Source organism: Prionailurus bengalensis, chromosome C1 (assembly GCF_016509475.1).
Source record: "Prionailurus bengalensis isolate Pbe53 chromosome C1, Fcat_Pben_1.1_paternal_pri, whole genome shotgun sequence".
NCBI classification, from domain to species: Eukaryota; Metazoa; Chordata; class Mammalia; order Carnivora; family Felidae; genus Prionailurus; species Prionailurus bengalensis.
This window is the reverse complement of record NC_057345.1, coordinates 55991391-56015622: the sequence shown is the minus strand read 5'-3', so window position 1 is coordinate 56015622 and position 24232 is coordinate 55991391.

Genomic DNA, 24232 nt, shown 5'->3' with positions numbered 1-24232 from the left:
CAAATGGGATTCATTCCAGAGATGCAAGAATAGTTTAACATCTGTAAGTCAATCAACATTATAGACCACATTAATGAAATAAAGGATAAATATCATATGACAATCTCAATAAATACGGAAAAAGCATTTGACAAAACTTAACATCCATTTATAATCAAAAGTCTCAATAAGGTGGTGGTATAGAAGAAACATGTCTCAACCTATTAAAGGCCGTATGTGACAAACCACAATTGAGTATGATGTTAGCTGTGTGGAAGAACTGAAAGCTTTTCCTCCAAGACCAAGAACAAGACAAGAATACTCACTCTCCACTTTTATTCAACATAGTACTAAATGTTCTAACCACAGCAATCAGACAAGGAAAAAGAAATAAAAGTCATCCAAATTGGTAAGGAAAAAGTGAAACTGCCACTATTTGCTGATGACATGATACTATATATAGAAAACCTTAAAGACTCCACCAAAAAAAACTATTAGAATAAATTCAGTAAAGTTGCAGGATACAACATTAACATACAGAAATTTGTTGCATTTCTATACATTAATGAACTATTAGAGAAATTAAAAATGTAGCTAGAGGGGCGCCTGGGTGGCTCAGTCAGTTAAGCGTCCAACTTCATTCAACTCAGTTCATGATCTTACAGTTTGAGCTCTGGGTCAGGCTCTGTGCTGACAGCTCAGAGCCTGGAGCCTGTTCAGATTCTGTGTCTACCTCTCTCTCTGCCCCTCCCCTTCTCTCTCTCTCTCTCTTTCAAAAATAAATGAACATTAAAAAAATTTTTAAAAAGGATGTAGCTAGAATGTATTATGCTAAGTGAAATAAATCAATCAGAGAAAGACAAATACCATATGATTTCACTCATATGTGGACGTTAAGAAATAAAACAGAGGAACATATGGGAAGAGGGGGAAAGAGAAGACAGGGAAACAAACCACAAGAGAATCTTAATGACAGAGAACAAACTGAGAGTTGATGGAGGGAGGTGTAGGAGATAGGCTAGATGGGTGATGGGTATTAAGGAGAGCACTTGTGATGAGCACTGAGTGTTGTATTTAAGTGACGAATCACTGGATTCTACTCCTGAAACCAATATTGCACTGTATGTTAAATAAAATTTAAATTAAAAAAAGAAAAGAGAAATTAACGATCCCATTTACAATTCCATCAAAAAGAATAAAATACCAGGGCACCTGGTTGGTTCAGTCGGTTAAGCATCTGATTCTTGATTTGGGCTCAGGTCATGATCTCATTGTTCATGGGTTTGAACCCCCTGTCGGGGGGCATACTGCTGACAGTATGACACCTGCTTGGGATTCTTTCTCCCACTCTCTCTGCTCCTCCTTGACTAGTGAGCATGCTCTCTCTCCCTCATTCTCTTGCTCTCAAAATAAATAAATAAACTTAAAAGAAAAGAATAAAATACCTAAGAATTTAACCAAGGAGGTGAAAATCCTATACTTTGAAAATTTGAGACTTAGTGAAAGAAACTGAAAATGACACAGATAACTGGAAAAATATTGTGTGATCATGGACTGGAAGAATTAATATTGTTAAAATGTCCATAATATCCAAAGCAAAACAAATTCAATGCAATCTCTATCAAAATACCAATAATATTTTTCATAGAACTAGAACAAATAATCCTAAAATTTTTATGGAACCACAAAAGACCCCAAATAGCCAAAGCAGTCTTGAGAAAGAAGAACAAAAGTGGGCATATCACACTCCTAGATTTCAAACTATACCACAAAGCTGTAGTAATCACAAAAATAGTATGGTACTGGCACAAAAATAGGCATAGAGATCAATGGAACATAATAGAGAACGCAAAAATAAACCTTTGCTTATATGGTCAATTAATCTATGACAAAGGAGGCAAGAATATACAATGGGGAAAAGACAAAAGACAGCTCTTCGATACACAGTGTTGGGAAAACTGGATAGCTACATGCAAAAGAATGAACTGGACCACCTCCTTACATCATATACAAAAATAAAGTGATTGAAGACCTAAATGTTACACCTAAAAGAAAAAACATAAAAATCCTAAAACAACAACAACAACAACAACAACAACAACAACAAACCCATAGGTAGTAAACTCTTGGACATTGGTCTTAGCAATATTTTTATGCATCTGTCTCCTCAGTGAAGGGCAACAAAAGCAAAAAATAAATAACTGGGACTATATCAAACTAAAAACCTTGGACTGTGAAGGAAACCATCAACAAAATTAAAAGGCAACTTACTGAATGGGATAAAATATTTTCAAAGAATATATTTGATAAGAAGGTAATATGAAAAATATATTTAAAAACTTATACAACTCAACACCAAATAAAGCAATCTAATTAACAAATGGGCAGGTAACCTGGATATTTTTCCAAAGCAGACACACAGATGGCCAACAGGCACATGAAAAAATGCTCAATGTCACTAATCCTCAGGGAGGTATATATCAAAACCAAAATGAGAGATCAACTGACACCTGTCAGAATGGCTAAAATCAAAAAGACAAAAAAAAAATAAGTGTTAGCAAGGATATGGAGAAGAGGGAACACTTGTGCACTGTTGGTGGGAATGCAACTTGGTGCAGCCACTGGAGAAAACAGTACAAAGTTTCCTCAAAAATTAAAAATAAAAATATCATACAATTCAGCAATTCCACTTCTGGATATTTATCTGAGGGAAAAAAAACACTAAGTTGAAAATATGTATTGCACCCTTATATTCATCGAAACATTATTTACTATAGCTAAGATATGGAAACCACCTAAGTGTCTGTCAATGGATGGATGGATAAAGATAACCATAAAAAAATAATGGAATCTGGATATTTGCAACAAGGATAGACCTAGAGAGCAATATGCTAAGTGAAATAAGTCCTACATGAAAAAACAAAAACCTTGTGATTTCACATATATGTAGAATTTTGGGAAAGAAAACAAGTGAACAAAACAAACCAGGAACAGACTCATAAATACAGAGAACAGACCAGTGGTTGCAGGAGGGCAGGGGAGTGGGCAAAATGATTCAAGGGGATTAAGAGGTACAAACTTGCAGTTAATGGATAAACAAGTCCCAGAGATGTAAAGTACAACATAGGGAATATAGTCGTTAATATTGTAGTACTATGTATAGTCACAGATGGTAACTAGACTTATCATGGTGATCGTTTTGTGATGTATACAAATATTGAATTACTATGTTGTACACCTGAAACTAATATTGTATGTCAGCTATAACTCAATAAAAAATAATGAGTAGCAACCATAGGGAGGTACTTCCCATACATTGTTTTATCTGCCCAATGAGTGATGGACATAAAACTGTCTCACTTACTACTGAAACTCATCACTGAGTTTCAGAAAATTGATGAAACTTGCTTAGAATCATGGAGCTCCAGCAGTGCCAGATGCAAATCCAGCTCTGCCTGAATGTGGGCTTATTGCTCAACCTTTTGCCTGAAGACCTTGGCTCAGCCCTTGCTGAGAAGTTATAAACCTGGACACTGCAACTGCAAAGGGACCTTGTGGTGGCCAAGGAGATGCTGCCAGGGCCAGCCAGGTATTTGACAAAGTGAGTCTGAGCACCCATAGTTCTCTGCGGCTGTACCCTTGTGGGTGAACTCCAACCTCCTAACCTTACCTGGCCTGACTCCGGATTGCTCTCTTTGCAGAATGAGTCAACCCTCCTGACCTTGGGCTGTACTCTGACTGTAATTAACCTGGCCACAGCCATAGTGGCTCATCCAAGAGTACCTATAACCCTTTCTCTGGCGCCCTGCCTGCTCTTAGATGAATGATTTCACTGAATATAACAGGTGTAGGTGTTCTTGCTTCTATGAAAATCCCCAAACCTTTCATTGTGTCCTCCCATGGAAAATATAAACTTGAACTATCCCCTGCTAATTGGTAAACTCCTTCTGGGCAGGATCAAAGTCTAATTCAATTTTGATTCTGGGTACCCAGTGCATTATCTGGATACAGCAACTACTTAGGGTTCATTCAACGAAAGGTAAAACCAACCCACACACAAACAATGATTAAAGCTAGTTATTCAAAACTAGAAGGACACTAACAAAAATTACTAATGTGTTCCACTATATCAGAAAGATCTAGACTTAGAACATTTTTTATTCATTTAGTAAATATTTAATTGAACACTTGCTAAATATCAAGCATTGTGGCAGGTGTTAGAAAGACATTTACTTGGGAAAAAAGAACATACAATTCCGAACTTCATGAAGCTTACATACTAAAAAATTGACATTAAACAAATCATTGTTCAGATAACAGCCATTATGATCAGAAGCACAGAGAGGTGTTGTGCAAAGAAGCATAATCAGGAGTTAATCTGGTCCCAGGGGCTATAGAAGATATTTAAATTGGAACCTAAAAGATGAATGGGAATTAGCCAAAGAGGAAAGAATAGAAGGATCTCTGTCCATCCATGACATCTAAGGACTTAGAGTAGGCTTGTGTGGCAAGAGCACCAAGAGGATAGAAAAAGGGAGATAGGGATAGTGAGTGACATTGATAAGGAGGGTGTAGCCAGGTCATGCATGGCACTGTGAGCTGTGGCAAAGGATTTGAATTTTTCAATAAAATAAATGGGAAACCACTGACACTATTTAATTTTAAATTTTTTTTCAATGTTTTTTTATTTATTTTTGGGACAGAGAGAGACAGAGCATGAACGGGGGAGGGGCAGAGAGAGAGGGAGACACAGAATCGGAAACAGGCTCCAGGCTCTGAGCCATCAGCCCAGAGCCTGACACGGGGCTCGAACTCACGGACTGCGAGGTCGTGACCTGGCTGAAGTCGGACGCTTAACCGACTGCGCCACCCAGGCACCCCCACTGACAGTATTTAAATAGGGGAGTAATATAACTGGATTTTTTATTTTTTAGTTAAAATTTTTTTTAAGTTTTTAGAATTTATTTTGAGAGAGAGACAGTAAGAGTGGACGAGGGGCAGGAGAGGGAGAAGAAGACTCCTAAGCAGGCTCCATGCTGCCAGCTCAGAGCTGGACACGGGGCTCAAACTCAGAAAACCAGGGGATCATGACCTGAGCTGAAATCAAGAATCCAATGCTTAACCGACTGAGCCACCTAGGCATCCCGGTTAGGTTGTTGTTGTTGTTCTTGTTTTTTCTAAGTCTCCCAGGCTCCTATGTGGGAGCTAGATTAGACAATGCAAGGATGGATGTGGGGGAACTGGTTAGAAGTCTTTTGTAGTAGTCCAGGTAAGACACTCTGGTACCTGGGAGCAGGGAGCTGGCAGGAGAAATGCAGAGCCATGGAGAGAGTTGGGAACTCCTCAGGAGATTACAGGATTGTCAGGGCTTGATGATTATCCAATCAAATAGTTGGGTGCAGGGGAGGTGAAAGGGAGAGGTGGTGTCAATGAGGACACATCCCAGATTTCATCCTTGGGTATCTAGATGGGAGGTGGTGTCATCCTCTGGATAGGAAACCAAAGAGGAGGAATGAGTTTAGGGAACAGCTGCCAAATTCACTTTAAACCTGTATCGAGTCTGTGGCGCCAGGCAGATATGCAGATAGTGATGACAAATAGGTGGCTGGACACGTGGGACAGAGCTCAGAAGACAGATCTGAAAGGGCAAGTATAAATGTGGGAGTGGTCACTATACAGGTGGCATTAAAGACCATAGGAATGGATGAGATCACTCAGGGAGAGGCCAGAGTGAAAAGAGAAAGTTAAAACAGACAGGAGTCAGTCTGGAATAAAGTCCTCATGATACTTGCATCATCAACAGTAAAGACTTGGGCCAGAAGATGATCATGTGTGGCCAACACTGATTCTTTCGTGTAGGGCTTGGAGCTTATGGGATCAGCAATGAATGAAGGTCAGCCAAGCAATTTGGCAAGGCAGCCTTGGCTGGGAGGTGGGAGGGAAGGAAGTACACTCTTACAACCTGATAACCCTGAAAGAAGTCAGTTCCCGAGAGGGGTACTACTGAAACTCTAAACTTCTCTTGGTAAAGTCTCCATGTCAACCTCCTTCCTGTGCTCCTCCTTACTATTTCTGCAGTATTGAAATGCTGGACTCCTACAGGGTTAATTCTAAAAGCTAAGGAAATTCAATTTCTCAGGGAGGCTGGTCCCTGAATGTCATTGCTTGCACAGAACAGGTAACTCAGGAGAACTAGTTGGTGAAATATGAATTTACCCATAATCAGCATACTATCCTGCTGTCAAGTCTCACAGTGCCCAAACTGGGTTATGTAAGCTCAGTGGATTTATTAAGAGCTATTTGTCAATTTAATAGCATAAAACCAAGGAGGAGCCAGATTCTCGAATGAGGTGGTCAGGTTTATGCAGTGTATGACTCAGGTGCCTTTTCCCTGCAAGCTCCCTAATACAATGCCATGGTTGACTGAAACCTATAAATGCTGTAAGAAGATTAGCTTTTACCTTAGAAGTAGCAGCCTCCAGAAAATAAATTGCAAGAATCTTGATATGCACTGCATATATATATATATATATACACACACATACATGCCTACGTATGAGCACATAATGCACACATGCATATCTGTTCTATGGACATACCTACGTGGATATGTAGATGTATGCAAGTACTTTATGGAAATGAGAAAAGCATTTGTGGGAGTGAAGTCCTAAGTCTGTCCTGTAACTAACCCTCCTTTGCACAATTTACCATCATGTATGTGTGTTTGTGTGTGCACACACATGCACATTCAAAGCAACAAAGTATGCTTTAGCAGTGACAAGTTGTGGTAAATGATATTTTTCCCCACAATGAGAAAAGCAGTTGGCTTAGTGCCGAGGACAATTGTTGGAGAGGAACAAGGCTTTCTGAAGGAAGTTAGCACCTGAGCTAGATCTAGAAGTTGGCCTGAGGTTCCAGTAGCTGGGGGGTTTGTGCGGATGGCGTTCTAAGTGGAAGGGAACAGTTTGAACAGGGATGGGAAAGGACAGTGAGGACCTTGGGAAACACCAAGCTAAAAGCTGAGGATATTCAATTTCTCAGGGAGTCTGGTCCCTGAATGCCATTGCTGGCACAGAACAGGTAACCCAGAAAAGCTGTGAACTCCAGCGTTCACTAGAGCATTGGGTCCATTTAGGAAAGAAATGGAAAATAAAAATGGGCAAGTAGCTTGGGGGCAGGGTCATGTCATGGAGGGTCTCCAATTTGGGGTGAAATAATTTAGATTGCATCTGTAGGAAATGAGGAGTGGGAAGCATTTGAAAGGGTTTCAACAGGAAAGTGACAGGACTAGGATGATGTTTCAGGAGGAATAATCTGCCCCCAGGGTGAGGGGAAGTCAGAAATGGAAAGTTAGGGAGTTTGTAACACCAGGCCAGGCCAAAATTTAAAATAGTGATGTTGATGAATATCTACTGACACAGAAAGTTGTTGAATATAAATTTCTAAGCTTAAGTCAGTTGCAAATTGATATTATGTAAAATCTCACTTTTTGGTAAATATAAATACACACACATGTACCAGGTATATCTGCAGAGAAAAAAGTCTCTGCAAGAAATATGCCCAAATGCAACACTGGTTATTTTCAGTAGGTGGGATTATGGAAGACTTTTATTTTTCATTTGACTTTGTGTATGTTATTTCTTACAATGAACAATATCACGTGTTTAAAAAAAGGGGCATCTATCAACCAAAAAGTCCATCAAAGTATTTTTCTAAACAATAGACTCATCTACCTTGGAGCTAGATTGTACCTCTCCCTTTATGTAATAGCCCCAAGTAAAGGTCTTAATGACCTGAGCAAGGGAGGAAGTCACCAGAATGGGAAGGACAGAGATTTTCCTTCTGAGGTTTCTAAGCACTGGAGAGCCATACAATCTGGTTTAGGTGAGGAATGCCAACAGTCATGAATCTAGACTTGGAACTGGACAGGTCACGGTGCCACTCACTCGCTGAGAACACCTTATTACCACAAGAGCTCTTAAGATCACCAAGACCAACCCATACCACTGAATAGCAGTGAAAAATCGGGCTGCAAACGTTACAGCTCAAGAGCATTCTTGCAAACGCTAAAGCACTTTTCAGTGCAGGGCTCATTCACCCAGGTTGTGCTAGAATCACCACACGCACCCAACTCCACCCTCCTCACTGATTCCAATTCATCCACAGCAAATAATGTAGTAAGCTCTTACCATGAATCAGGCACTGCTATATGTGGGGGAAGTGTAGCAATGATCAAAACAGATTCGGTGAGTCAGACCTTTTACATTTCATGTCCTTGAAGACGCCCACCATGCTTTTTCCTTCTTTGGTACTTTTTCCTCGGCTCGTTCTGGCTTCTTAAATGTGAGCGTTTCAATAGCTGGGGTTTTTATCGGTTCTCTGCCACATACCCAGGACCTAGAACACCAGCCTGGCCCATAGCAAAGTCTCAACGAATAATTGATGAGTGAATGGCCTTCATATGTGTTATGCGCTCCACAGGGATCATGCTTCCCCTAAATTTTTGCCTAGCTTATTCCTGTAATTCCCTTTTTGCTCAGCTCAAACACCACTCTCTTTGAGAAGCTTTCTGGAATTAGCCAGAGTCCTCTGTTAATTATTCTCTTGGTATCCTGTGTTTCTCCTTTTAGCACTTACCTTCATCATAACTACATAATTACTTAATCTGTCTCTCCTGCTAGTATAGAAACTCCATGAAACCTGGGACCCAGCTGGTCTTGTTTACCACCATATCCCCAGTTCCTACCACAGAACCCAGTCTGTGGGAGTCACTCAGTGAATGGTTGTCCAGTGACTGACTGCCTGAAAGCATACTTACAATTTGATGACCACTGAAACCTAGTTGAAAACGGGATTATTGTTGTTGCTGTGGTTATTGATGATGACTGTGGACAGCTGGTGGCCAAGCAGATCACAGCAACCAGGCTAAGCCCCAGGGCATTTTCTGCCACCTGGTGCTGTTTCTGAGAGCCGATTCAGAAAAGTAGTGGATGCACTACAATCACTAATTCATTCAATAAATGTTTAGGTGAAGCTAAGTGGGGTACAAAGGTGACTAAAGAAGTCTCTGTTTTTAAGGGGCTTATAGCTTAATGGGGGTAATAAGTCCTAGAAAGATAAAGGCAGTGATATGTCGGATGGGTTTTGTAGGGGTATTCTAACAAAGTACCACAAACTGGCTTAGATATTTATTGTTTCACAGTTCTAGAGGCTAGAAGTCCAGGATTGAGGTGTCAACAGGGCCCTGCTCCCTCTAGAGGCACTAGGGGAGGATGTGTCCCAGGTCTCTCTCCTAGCGTCTGATGGTTTCTTCGCTCATGGCGGTGGAACTCCAGTCTTCACATGGCGTTCTCTCTGTGTGCCTGTTTCTGTTTCCAAATTTCATTTTTTTAAAACAATATCACTCATACTGGACTAGGCCCCACCATAATGACTTCATTTTAACTTGATTACCTCTGTAAAGACCCTATTTCCAAATAAGGTCACATTCTGAGGTACTGAGGGTTAGGACTTCAATATAACTTTTTTGGGGGGACACAATTTTTTTGGGACACAATTTAGCCCAGATCAGAGGTGCTCTGAGAGAAGTCTGCACAGGATTCAGTGGGGCAGTGAAAGAAATAATCTACTCCAGTGGAGGTGGGGGTGGGGAAAGGGTACAGAAAAGGGTTCTCAGAGCAGGTAAACCTTGGACTGAGTCTTGACAGGTTAATGGGCATTTTTCCGAGGAATATGGGGTGCATGTGGGATGGGGTGGGGTATAGGATGCAGAGAGGGAATGATAAGATAGGCAGGAACCAGACCGTGAAAGACTTAGTGTAACCAAAGTGTTGGTCCTGAGTGACCCCCACGTCCACCAGCCTTCTAGAAACATCCTTTTGTTCAATATTCAAATAGAAATAGCCGAAGCAGCAATGCCATGAACAGTGGGAAGCCTGATATCTCCAAGTCTTCATGGGGTTCTGGTGGAGGTGAGACTTTCCTGGGCCACTTGGCACCTTGGCTGCCCACTCCCCTGTCACTGGGTACTCATCATGGCTCTAAGTCTCCACTGCCATAGTCCATCTTGTGCATCCCCTTGATCGTTTCTGGGCACCAACTCATTTTCCACAACTGCAGGCATGGCAAACTTCTGCTACAGGCATGAGAGAGCAAAAGGAAAACAGCTTCTTATTAAACACTAGCCATGGTGGTCCCGACTTGCCTTGACCACCTCCAGCAAAGGAATGTTCTTACCAGCCAACTTTACCTTCATAGGCTCCTGTGACCACCCCTTCTCTGTCCCAACACTCAGAAGCTTTTAAAAAGACCAATGCCCCAGGGGTGCCTGGATGGCTCAGTCAGTGTCTGACTCTTGATTTGGGCTCAGGTCATGATCTACTGGTTCATGAGTTGGAGCCCCACATAGAGGGCCCTGACAGTGTGGAGCCTGCTTGGGATTCTCTCTCTCCCTCTCTCATTCTCTGTTTCTCTCTCTCTCCCTCTCTTTGTCTCTGCCCCTCCCCCACTAACGCTCTGTGTGCTCTCTCTCTCTCTCAAAATAAATAAATAAGCATTTAAAAAAATACCAATGCCCTGGACCACCTCAAACCATTTACATCAGAATCTTTGGGAGTGGGACTGGGCAGGTATATACCCTAAAGCTTCCAGGTGAGTCTAGGGGGCCTCCAGTGCTGGGGATACTGCTCTGTATCTAGACCTTGCTCAGATCCTCCCTTCCCCCATTGTCCTAGTTAACTAAGGAAAGCTCTGGTTCCCATTACCTCATTATACAGAGCAATTCCTCTTGCTGTCTGTTTCTCCCTCTCTCTGACTCGCTCTTACTTATCCAGGCCTAGACCATCAGGGCAGCTCTTCTCAAAATAAACAAACAAATAAATGATGCTCCTACACAACAGAATCCTTTTCCTCTAAAATGAATTGTGTCTCTCCCTTTAGAGGGAAAAACAACTCCCAGATTTTGTTTTAAATACCATATTTCAGTGAAATGTTTTCCATATTTTAACCTCTCTGAAATTGGATGTGTCTTATCCCCAGTGAGGTATCACAGCTTATTTGGGGATTTTTTTAGTACTTCAAATAATAATACACCTTACAATTATAAGAGGATTTCATTTGGTGAAATAGGGTGGTAATAACCTTTTTATTTCTTCTTCCACACGGGCTAGTTTTGCCAAGGAGTTTGTACTTTATGCTGTAAGTGGTAGGGAAGCTTTGGACCGAAGGAGTAATACCGCAAAGTTTTGCTTCCCTGAACCACTTTGTCTCATGTCCATGAGAGTAAAGGCAGGGACACTCCTCAACTGAACTGGCATTACCAGGCCTACTTAGGGGTAAGGGGATCCAAACTCGGTTCCTTGAGGGCAGGAAGGAGTTCCCTGTATTAAGGCCCAGGTGTCACTGTGGCCCAGAAGCTATCCTCGGGAAAGGGCAGCTAGCTCTCTCCCATGAGACCCCAGGACATTGCATTCACTGCCTTGATGGATTCTCCCCCTACAGAGCCTGCTCTCTTGCCAGCCTGGAGACCCGACTTTGTTGGCACTGCCCAGCCGGGGCCTTTTTACCCAGGCATCCAGGCACTAACCAGACACACTCAAGAAGCTGATATCTAAACTACAGAATTCCCATTCGTTATTTTACAAAGAGAAATACAGCTGGCAGACAGACAGCACACGCTAGTAGGGAGATCTGACCATTCCCTCCCCGAAGGCAAATAGCTGCAAAAGCTAAGTTACAATGAGAAAGCCAATGTATTTGCTTATAATGAGAAAATCAACTTTCAAGAGTACTGGAAGTTCACACTGGTCAGAACGGCTTGTTCTTTCCTGGTTGAAAAATGAATCCTGTAGATGCCAAATTAGCCAGAAGACTGTGAGCAAGGAACGGGGGCAGGGTGATGGTTGAGCATTAGACTTATATCTCTTAGATGAACTGCCTGTGGCACTCTCACCCACCTACGGGGGTGGCTGTGCCCAGTCAACCTCATTGCTCAGGTCGGCTTGCCAACCTTGCTTCTTGCTTGGATGCAGAATGGACGGACACTACCACCATTTGCCCTTGAGACTTGCCATTAAGCTTCCACGACTGGCTGGTCCCCATCTCTTACTATGTGGTCGTCCTGCCCCCTAAGTAACTGGGGCTTTATTGACTCCCTCTCAGTCACAACCAAATCCAGCCTCATCTGTTCAAAAACACATTTAAACGTAATCTCCTGGATTTTTCCCACAAATGGCTTATCTCAACTCTATATGGCTATTTCAGTGTTTAACCCTTTACAAATTTATTTACAAGTCCTTCAGGACTCCTGGCTGTCACTTCCTGGGGACTAGCACCAGGAGGAAATGGCCTTCTTTTTGATAAGGAACTTAATTCCCCCTTTTTCATCCTGGGCGTGGAAGCCCTTCCTCCTCCTATGGTTGGAGTAGCCTGTAGGGTTTGTTTCTAGGACCCTGTGAAGTAAGCTGGATTTTACATGAAAAAGAAAGGAAGATAACAGCCAGTAGCCTAGGAAATTCTCATTAGTAGCCTCAGACCAGGGATGGGTTTTGTTCGGTCTTCATTGCAGGTGTCATCCTGTCATAGGATTACCAACACAGCCCCTGGAGCCACATAGAGCCGGCTTCCAATCCCAGCTTTGCCTTAGATACAGCACTCTATCTCTTTCAGTCTTATCCTCAAATGGGATAATAACACCTATACCTCCTGGGTGCCTTGGTGGCTCAGTTGGTTAAGCATCTGACTCTTGATTTCAGCTCAAGTCATGATCTTACAGTTCATGGGATTGAGCCCCACACTGGGCTCTGCGCTAACAGCACGGAACCTGCTTGGGATTCTCTCTTTCCCTCTTTCTCTGCCCCTCCCCTGCTTGCACACATGCTCTCTCAAAAACAAATAATTAAACATTTAATTTTAAAAAGCACAACTGTATCTCCTAGGTGGATGAATAAAATTATAATGCACAGTGCTTGGCACACAGTAAGCACTATGCCTTCCTCTTTCCCTTTCCAATTGTTTTCATTGTTGGAAATTGTCTCACAAAAGCCTTAGACCTTCACAAAAAGCTCCTCCTTCCCGCTGCCTACCCCTGCCCATCCAGGCATTTCTAAGACAGTGAGAGAGACCTAGAAGTTACATTTTTCTTGTTTCTTTACTTACAATGACTTATAGACACCCAAATATGCACCTCTATGTATTTATGTCTAAGATTTACTTTAATCTAATGAGATGAGAAAGTAGCCAAATGGAGAATATAGAGAACAGATTTTTGGCCATGAGTTGATAGTTGCTGAAGCTGGATAATGGGTACATGGGAAGTCATTCTACTGTTCTCCGTATTTCTGTATGTATTTAAAAATATTTTAAAAGACAAAAAATCTTACTGATAAGTTTCTACATGCTAGACACTGGTCAAGGAGAAAGAGCTTAAAAGAAGAATAAGTTTAGTCCCTGTCCCTGAGGAATTCACAAGTCAGTGGAAGAGACAGATGTGTTAGTAGTCATTTTAAGCAGAGTGATGTGAGTAAACAGTCCAAGTAAGGGCCCAGTGGGGCACCCTGCCCAGCCTGGGAGAAGGGGAGGGACTCCACAGCTTCTGTTATCCTCCAAGACCACATCACTGGCTTGTACAAATCCACGTGACAGACAGCAGGCTATGCAGAGAAGGACACGCCCAAATGGAAATCATTTCCATCACTGTAGGATTCAGGACTATGTATCATCTCCTTTGAGAGCCACTTCACTCTCTCCACCTTCCAAGCTGAGCTAGGTGACTTCCTCTGAGCTCTGTCTCCATTAGCCTTCATCACGCTGAATCGAGTGGTTGTATTTGGTGAGCTGGAGGAGGAGGCAGAAGAGGTCCTTGACAACCTTGTATAATGCAAAACTCCTGTAATTCAGCACCAATCCTGATGGGATGGCACGTGTGTCTATCTACCAGTAATGGTGGTGCCCCGTGTGGCAAAAGTGTGGACGTCATCTGCAAATCACCAGGTTTGCCTGCATTAAACTTAAGCAACTCAACCGATTTATAATTTGAGAAGCTTCTCATTTCCTCAATATTGGCACATAAATTGGACTCAATTACTATATTTCTACCACACTGCTTCAAATCTGCAGTGTAATTAAAAACTGCACACAACTTGACTTCTGAACTGTAATGATCTGTTTACTTCTCTCACAGGGTCCTCCTCTTCCTCGCCTCTTCTTTCCCAGAAGAGTAGGAGGAAGGAGGGAGAAAGGAAGGGAGGGTAAGATTAGACAGGAAGACTGTCTCCTCTTCCTTTTCTCCCTCTCCTACCCCCTCAATTCACAAGGTATGTTATATGAGAATTTGATGTTAACGGTCATCTTTTCTGTGCTGAGCAGTCACTGACACATAAGTGATTTTAAACTCTGCTGTTAACTAGCTTCCCCACCTTGGGCTTGTCATTTCACTTTCCAAAACGTTCATTCTGCGCCCACCCCCCCCCCCCATCTACACTACAGGAATAGGAATGTTAACCTGACCTCCCAAGGGTCATGAAAGGGTCATACTAGATAATGCAGGAGGAAGCCCTTTGAACACTATAAAACCCTAGACTCACGTTAGGGGTGTTATGACCGGCTGACACAGGGCATCTACAGCCTGGCACTTCTGAGTGACTCACGGGCCTCCTTATTATAAGTCCATCTCACTAGGAGGCCCTGTGGGTCACTGAGCTACTGTTAGCAAACCACTTAGAAGAGGAGAAGGGCTTTAAAACTAGATCACTTCCGGTTAGATGACCTACAAGAGTACAAAGAGCACGTATGAACTTTTCTCTTCCTTTTAATTTTCTTTTAAAAAGGGAGAGAACTCACTCCATCATTAATGCACATCACAGTGTTTGAATTAGCCAAGTGCAGAAGAGTTTTCTGGGGACAGGGTTATTAAAAACATTCTTATTGTTCTTTATTAAAATGGGAAAATCAATGAGTGCTTGTTAAAAAAACGTAAATGGTATGAAAGTATAGAAAATAAAAGGGAAAGCCCCATTTTCCCAAATACCACCTCCACGCATTCCCAGAGGTAGCCACTATTCAGATACTTGTATGGAGCTTTCCTGTGAAGACTGTCCTGTAATTTTCTGTTTTCGCTTAACCATAAACAGTTGTGTTTTTTTTTTAATGTGGAAAGTTGTATTATTTATTTTTTTTAATTTTTTTTCAACGTTTTTTATTTATTTTTGGGACAGAGAGAGACAGAGTATGAACGGGGGAGGGGTAGAGAGAGAGGGAGACACAGAATCGGAAACAGGCTTCAGGCTCTGAGCCATCAGCCCAGAGCCTGACGCGGGGCTCGAACTCACGGACCGCGAGATCGTGACCTGGCTGAAGTCGGACGCTTAACCGACTGCGCCACCCAGGCGCCCCTATTTATTTATTTTTAAATATTTTAGTTTTGAAAGAGTGCAAGTGGGGGAGGGGCAAAATAGAAGGAGGGGGACAGAAGATCCAAAGCAGGCTCTGTGCTGACAGGCTGACAGCAGCAAGCCCGATGTGGGGCTCGAACTCATGAACTACAAGATCATGACCCGAGCTGAAGTTGGATGCTCAACCCACTGAGCCACCAGGTGACCCAAAGGGTGGAAGTTTTTAAAGCAATTAAGAAGGAAATATAAATATTCGATAGTCTGTTCATTCAAACATGTTCTTAAGCCAAAATACAGAGTTGGGATGTTATCCTAGCATCTAGGAGAAAATCATGTCCTGTGCACGCCTTTGTCACATGTTTGTCCTCCCAAACTAGAATGTGAGCTTATCGCAACGGCGTTTCCAGGCCGTAACACAATGCCTGGCACAAATAAATGTTTGCCAAGTGAGTAACTGAACGAGCAGATCGACCATGACCTGCGATTCCCGCAGAATTAATCTCTGCTGGGCCCCTGCTGGGCTGTGTAGCATGCTGCTTTCCCAGCATTTACACACATTAGGTCATTTTGTCCTCATAGCACCCTCTAATGTATATTGCCCTTTGTATTTCACTTTATTGTTATTTTTACAGATGCAGAAACTGAGTCCTGTTGAGGTCACAGAGCTGAACCTATAACCCCAATTTTTTTTGTTGCCCCCAATGCCAGTCTTGCTTACAATGTCAAAGGCAAACAGAATCAGTTTAATTTCAACACAACCGAAAGCTCATTTTGAGGCAGTGAGGGTTAATTCCCTTTCAGCTTGTGACCACTTTAGGTCAGCCAGGCTTTGCTAGGGAGTAAACCTTATCCAAGTCCTCTCCTTTGCAAATCCGTCTTCTGCCATCTGCTGGGTGAAAGCAGCATTTCCTCATGGCCACTCACCAGCCATTATTATAATTTCTATCGATTATAGTGCTATGCAATTTATATGCATCATTCCTTTTCCTCCTCCAAGCAACCCTATAAAGTAGGTCTGAGTCTTATCCCCATTTTCAGATGAGGTAACTGAGGTTAGGTAACTCACCTTATGTGAACTAGTTCCCTACGGTCACTGTGCCAAATGATCACAAACCTGGTGGCTTAAAACAATAGGAATTTATTCTTCCACAGTTATAAAGGACACAAATCCTAAATCAAGGTGTTGGCTGGACTGTATTCCTTCCAAAAGCTCTTGGGAAGAATTCTTCCTTGCCTCTTCCAGCTTCTGGTGGCTCCAGATATCCCCGGGTTCACAGCCACATCCCTCCAGTCTCTGACTCTGCCTTCATACAGCTTCATCCTTCTCCCTGTGGGTCCTCTGTGCTTCTTTTATAAGGATAGTATCATTGAATCTAGGGTCCACCAGGATAATCTAGGGCCATCTCACCCCAAGATCGTTAACTTAATTACATCTACAAAGACCCTTTTTCCAAATAAGCTCACACTCGCAGGTTTCTGGGATTAGAAGGTAGACTTCTCTTTTTCAGGGGGAAGGGAGAAGGCACCATTCAACTCAATGTCCTATGTTCCACAGTTGATAAATTACAGAGCTTATGCTCTAAATCATTGCTAGGGTGTCAAGTTTGTTGCTAGTGACCCTCACCTCTGTGTCTCTTCTACCCCTCAATCTTTACCATTTTAGGCAGGACAGGCACACACATACACACACACAAAAGCTTTGCACCCTGAGACTCCTGCTGATGCTCATTGCATAAGGTGACCACATGATTTATTACCCAAATGAGGATACATTTGAGAATAAAAGAGAAAAAGTGGGACTTAACAATTACCCTGTGATAACAGGCAAACCAGAACTGTGCTGGGCACACCTAGATATAGGAGCCCCGCCACTGCCTCCCCAGGGCTGGCCTCTCCTGCTGGCGCTCCCAGGAGTGCGCACCTTGTCTTCTCTGACACCTGACGTCAGCTCCCTCCCTCAGTACACCTTTGCCGGAAAGAGAGGTGATCTGGAGACCATGAGGCCCAGCAGATGCCCACTAAATGAGTGCTGAACTCATTTTTTAAATGTTTAAATTTTAATTTTTTAAATGCTGCTCATGGACTTTGTGCTGTGAGTCACTAACACTGAACCCCTACCCTCAAGGGGTCTACAGACTAGCAGGCAAGTGGGCAAATAGCCAGAAGTGCCAGAAGTGCAATAAACCTGACCAGCCAGCCTCTGAGCTGCTACCTGAAAGAGGAAGTTGCACCTGACTGAGAGAAAGGGGAATGGAAATAGCATGACCTAGGGTGTTCGAGGTGTTCTACAAATATTGTTTCATGTGGTCTTCACAATCCTATGACGAAGACATGGGTCCACAGTCCATTATCAAAACTCCCTGGGGCCAATGTGTTTTGGAATTCAGACATTTCTGGAATTTAGAGAAATAATATGTTGCAAGAATTTATTATTTCTTTTGTTAAAATATATTTATTTGAGCCAAATGATAATACCATTTATCAACTCAGGAAATTATTTATTGGGCTCTACTCTAATGGTATTTATTGAAATTTAGTATATTTTTATCATCATAATAGACAGCATTAAGGTTTTTTTGGCTTTTTAAGTTTCTATTTTAATTCCAGTTGATTAACATTTAGTGTTATATTAGTTTCAGGTGTACAATACAGTGATTCAACAATTCCATACAATACCTGGTGCTCATCATGAGAAGTGCACCAAACATTTAATGTTATGTACCCAATGGTCTGGGGCTATACCCCATAACTAATACATTCATAATTCTGTAGCCAAACATGTATAGTCACATTAAGTAAAATAAACAGACTATAACAAGGCTTATGTGAGTTCAGGGAAGGGTTTTATGGCCAAATTAATTCAGATCAATTAGATTTCACTGTCAAATGAGTTAAGAAAAGGATGCCAGTTGTTATAGCGCTTGGATTTGGGGATTGTAGATAAGACATTGTGGGGCTATATTATTTGCTGTGGTTTGCAGACAAAGAAACTGAGGCTCAGAAAACGTGCCCATGGGGCGCCTGGGGGGCTCATTAAGTGTCTGACTTCAGCTCACGTCATGATCTCACAGTTTGTGGGTTTGAGCCCCACATCGGGATCTGTACTGACAGCTTGGAGCCTGGAGCCTGCTTTGGATTCTGCCTCTCCCTTTCTCTCTCTGCCCCTCCCAAGATCAACCTCTGTCTCTCAAAAATAAATAAAAATGTTTTAAAAATTGAAAGAAAGAAAGAAAGAAAGAAAGAAAGAAAGAAAGAAAAGAAAAAGAAAGAAAACTTGCCCAGGACACACAGTAAATGGTGCAGGTAGAATTGGAATGTTTGTCAATCTGCCTGACTCACCCTTAGCATCATTCTGTTTCAATTTTGACTTCAGGTAAGCAACCTGAGTCCTACTAAGCCCCAAGCTATATCATGATTTCCAAAATAATATTGATGGCTCCAGTCCATTCATCTCTGTAGAGACACTTGAATGAAAGCTTTAAGTCATATGAACATGCATAATCTTTCTGTCTACTCATGTTTGTGACATGCCATTCTTGGGACATCTGGTAGTGTGAATAATTCTGTGGTTTCAGGCAGGGGGTGAAGTTCTAACTTGTGAACTTGGAAGGGGCTTTAATTAAAAAGTCATGCTGATGACAATACAGGCAGAGTTGCTTAGACAGCAAAACCAGACAACTCCTTTTTGTTGACCTACTTCAAACACATATGATTACTTCAGTTTATAAAAATAAAGTAAGGTCCCCAGGAGAGCAATAATTATTACTAACAGCACCTTTAAAGAAATGGCCCAACTAACAGAAAAAATCCAGTCCAAGAATAATTTAAAATGCTTGCCTCCTCATTGATAACGCAAGATCAGGTTCCCTGCCTTCTACTCCCAATGCACATGGACATACACACACACAGCCCACATGCATCATACCACACACACACCTCACATATACCACGCACACCACAAATATACCACATGTGCATCATACACCACACACACCACACACACATTCACCCCCACACACATCTACACACAAGCACCCCCCACACCCACATATCACACATACCACACATCTACACTCACATCCAAACCACATAACTCCCACACAACATACACGTACTAGACACATGCACACACGCATACACACACCACATATCAGACACACATACCACACACCACACCCCCCGCACGTACCACACTTGCATTACACAACTCACACACGCGCAACACACAATCTGCATCCTGTGGACGGTGAAACTTGGTTGAAATCGGTTCTTCCTTTCACCTCCTCCAGGCGGAGCAGGGCTGAAGTCCACCGCACAGGCCAGCCCCAGTTAGACTCAGCAGGCCAACAATTCAGTCTTTTCAGTTTAACTACATGGCTTAGCACCACTTTTTGGCTGTCTGGAGAGAGAATTCACCACAGGCCAACAAAGATGTCATGTTTCCTTCTACTGTTAAGTCTTGCAGCTTCTCCTCCCAACTAGGTTTTCACCATTGTTTCGTCTCTTGACATAACGGATGTCATGCTCAGAAAATCCCCCGAACAAATCAGTTTTATGTTCCTCACACTTAGCAACGAGTAATGAAATACCAGCTTCCCTGAAATAATCCGGATTTTTCCATTCAAATCACACCAGGGACAATCACGATGATTGCTAACTTTATTCATTGAGAGGTTGCTGTGTGCCAGGCAACTCTTAGCATGTTGTGGGATGTATCTCGGGAGAATAAAAGGGATCAAATCACAGCTTTCAGAAGTATACTGTAGTGTATGCAAATAACAATAAATGCTTACATAGTATTTTCATGTGCCAGGCACTGTTCTCCGTGCAGAATATATAATCTTGTTTTTAACTCACACAACAACCCCAGAAGGTAGATACCTATGTTATACCATTTTACAGATGGGGAGTCTAAGATCTGGAAAGGCTAAGTTACTTGTCAAGGTCACACAGCTGGTAAGGAGTGTAGCTAGAATTATAACTGTGACGACCTTCAGGCTCTAAAGTCCATTCTTTCCTGCTGCTGTGGAAATAGTCTCTCCAGGCATGAGGTCTATGTCTTATTCATCCCTGCATCTGAGCTCCCAGCACTGTACCTGGCAGAGATAGATGCTTCCTAGAAGTTCAAAGAGGAAAGAAGAGAGACATAAGAGAGAAAGGAGAGACACCAGTTTCAGGGACATATCTCCTGGAAATGAAGACCAGGGCCCGTTTAGTCACCAGTTACATTTCTGAGCGAGAAAAGCTGATGGATGGATCTGTGGGGCTTGCTTTTGTGAGCTGTCAGACCTCCTGCTGTAACCCCACAAAGGGAGAACCCCTTGCGACTTCACCAGCAGCCCAAGAACAGATCCTGTCAGAATCTACTCATGATTCCAATAGCAGGATAAAAAGGCCCTGCACTGATCAGGGGTGCGATCTGGGGGCACGGGAGCGTAGTCGTTGTGCTGGGTCCATTCTCCGATGGTACAGTATTTCCTAATATTTGTAAGGAAATAGTTAGACTTAAAGATTGTGAAGACGGTGCTGATGTGGTGCACAAGCCAGACCGTGAGGTGTGCAGAGGCGCTAAGGGAAACAACAGTTGGCCCACTACTTCCTCGGGGCTCCAGAAAATGTCAGACTTCATTAATGTAGGAATCATGTTTTCTAGGAGTTACTTGTTTGTGTCTAGCTCTTCGGCCAGCCCAGGTGCTCCTGAGGTGCAAGGACCTCGTTACTCATCCTGAGGGTGGTATAAGCGGTTAACCACATGGCCTGGGGAGTCAGATTATCTAAGATAAGATGAAGGCTTCATTGCTGTGTGATGTTTGGCTAGTTACTTCAACTCTCTGAGCCTCTGAGTCTCAGTGGAAATAATGATAATGTTTTCCCTAAGGGAGCTTCCCCAGCCATTGAGCAAAGACCTCTAGCTGCTGCCTCAAGGAGGAAGTTGTACTTGAGGAGAGGCTAACTCAGGAAAAGGAAAGGGAATGGCCTTGAAGTGGGGCTCTGCACGTACTGTTTCATAAACACCTGACGATTGAGAGGTTTATGTAAATTGTTTAGCACAGTCCCTGCCTCTCATTGCCTGTGACGAAGACTGCTGTTTCCTAGTGCCTACCGTCCGCTTCTTTTCCTAGCAATAATGGCAACCAAAGTTTTAGTGGGGTGAATGCCTGGTTTTAGAAAGAAGGCTCTGGAGAACTCTGGAGAAATGGTGGCGTGCACGTGGCCAGGGGTAAGTGTCCACTTAGGCCGCTGTCGAGGTCATGATGAAGGAGATACTGAACATTCTGTGGGTGGTGCAAAGAATGGGGAGCACTACGGTGTTTCTGGGGCGGAGTCAGCCAGATTTTACGAATGACAGGGAGACAGAAGGAGGCAGGTGGGAGGGAGGGGAAGAGGCTAGAGGATGCCGCGAGCCTCAGTATGGTGACTCAGTAATGGTGACTTAGTAATTAACATTCACTGAAGGAGAGAACAGAGGAGAAGAAACAGCTTTGGGAGGCAGGAGATGAGTGTAGTTGAGGACCCACTGGGGCGGAGGGGCCTGGGGACGCCCATACAGATGTCCAGCCGAGTTCTTTTTGTTCACTGCCTCTGTGGAATGGTTTCATCATCAATATGAGCCCTGAAAAAGGGTTTTGCAAAGAGCACGCGAATGTTCTGTGCCTGGAAGATCAAAACAACCCGCAGAGGCAGCAACTTTCACACACGCACAGCCCGCTGCCAGCCCTCGGGCGGCTCTCCCTGCCCTTCCGGTTTGCTTTCCAAGCCCGCAGCTCAGCCTGGCCTCGCCCCACACCAGGCTTCCTGGGCGGGAGACAAAAGGTGTGTATCCACAGCACAGAATGACCACATCCACCCTGTCAGCAGTGGTTTCTATGGAACGTTTGGTCACAGTGTGCAAGGCTTCTTTCTACTGAAAATCATTCAGTGAAAATAGCTAACGTGGTTATGTTGCATACACAGCTAATGATGGATTATTTCTTCACTGAAAGTCTGCTCTCTGCAGACATTTCCCTATAATTCTGTTTTGCACCAACTCCGTGGGGGCTCTTCCAAGCCTTGTAAAGCTGAAAAGTGCCTAAAGCAAGTGTTCTATCCAATTCAAACTGCAAAAATGGGTGGTTTTCTATCTCTGCAGGGAGCTCACAATCCCCGGTGACCTAACCCAGCACTTAATGCTTGCTAGTGCCTATTATTACACCAAATCCTTTCTATGTATTATTTCATGTAATCCTTTGAAGTAAACAATAAGGCAGGTTAAATGAGGCTCAGAGAGGTTGAGGAACTTGCCTAATGTCACGCAGCTAATAAAAAGTACCCATAGGATTCCAGTCCAACCTGTCTCACTGCAGTTCCCAATGCTTAACCAGTAGGCTGCACTGTGTCTCCACCATCAGTGCAGGATGTCACCTCCCTGCTGATCGGACCACAGTTAACACCACTGTCATCTATTTCCAGGTTCTCTAGCCTATTTTCCACCGGCTGGAAAAACAGCAAGAGCTATTTTACCAAAAGGGATCAGGCTCTCCGTTTTACCAAAAGGGACGTGTGTGGTTTCATACCATCCACCCAGTATTAGAAAAGGAAAAGTCTTGGCCATGAAGAAACTCAGAAGTGGTGTCTCTGACTCTACTTGCTCTCCTTAGCATGATCAGTGGGGTAGTCAGTGGCAACCAGTGTCAGGATGGCTTTCAGAAACTGGCCACTTGGTGGAGTTGTTTGTGCAGGTGACCTTCACACCCGGCTGGTGGCACAATGGTCTTAAAAATGGAAAAGCTACCTATTTGGTTCTACATCAATGTATTGTTTATAAAGCAAACCTTGGATATGAGTATCCTGAGTTGCAAAGTGAAACAAAGGGAAAGGATGGGAATGTGTAGAAGAGATTTTGATAGTTCTGTTCTCAGTTTTAAGAGTCTCTTATGCTTTGGCTCTCTCCCTCTCTAACCTTTTTTTTTTTCCTTCCCCTCCCTCATGGTCTTCTGTTAAGTTTCTCAGGATCCACATAAGAGTGAAAACATATGGTATCTGTCTTTCTCTGTATGACTTATTTCACTTAGCATCACACTCTCCAGTTCCATCCATGTTGCTACAAAGGGCCATATTTCATTCTTTCTCATTGCCATGTAGTACTCCATTGTGTATATAAACCACAATATCTTTATCCATTCGTCAGTTGATGGACATTTAGGCTCTTTCCATAATTTGGCTATTGTTGAAAGGGTGCTATAAACATGGGGGTACAAGTGCCCCTATGCATCAGTACTCCTGTAGCCCTTGGGTCAATTCCTAGCAGTGCTATTGCTGGGTCATAGGGTAGGTCTATTTTTAATTTTTTGAGGAACCTCCACACTGTTTTCCAGAGTGGCTACACCAGTTTGCATTCCCACCAAGAGTGCAAGAGGATTCCCGTTTCTCCACATCCTCGCCAGCATCTATAGTCTCCTGATTTGTTCATTTTGGCCACTCTGACTGGTGTGAGGTGATATCTGAGTGTGGATTTGATTTGTATTTCCCTGATGAGGAGCGACATTAAGTGTCTTCATGTGCCTGTTGGCCATCTGGATGTCTTCTTTAGAGAAGTGTCTATTCACGTTTTCTGCCCATTTCTTCACTGGGTTATTTGTTTTTCGGGTGTGGAGTTTGGTGAGCTCTTTATAGATTTTGGATACTAACCCTTTGTCCGATATGTCATTTGCAAATATCTTTTCCCATTCCGTTGGTTGCCTTTTAGTTTTGTTGACTGTTTCCTTTGCTGTGCAGAAGCTTTTTGTCTTCATGAGGTCCCAATAGTTCATTTTTGCTTTTAATTCCCTTGCCTTTGGGGATGTGTCAAGTAAGAAATTGCTGCAGCTGAGGTCAGAGAGGTTTTC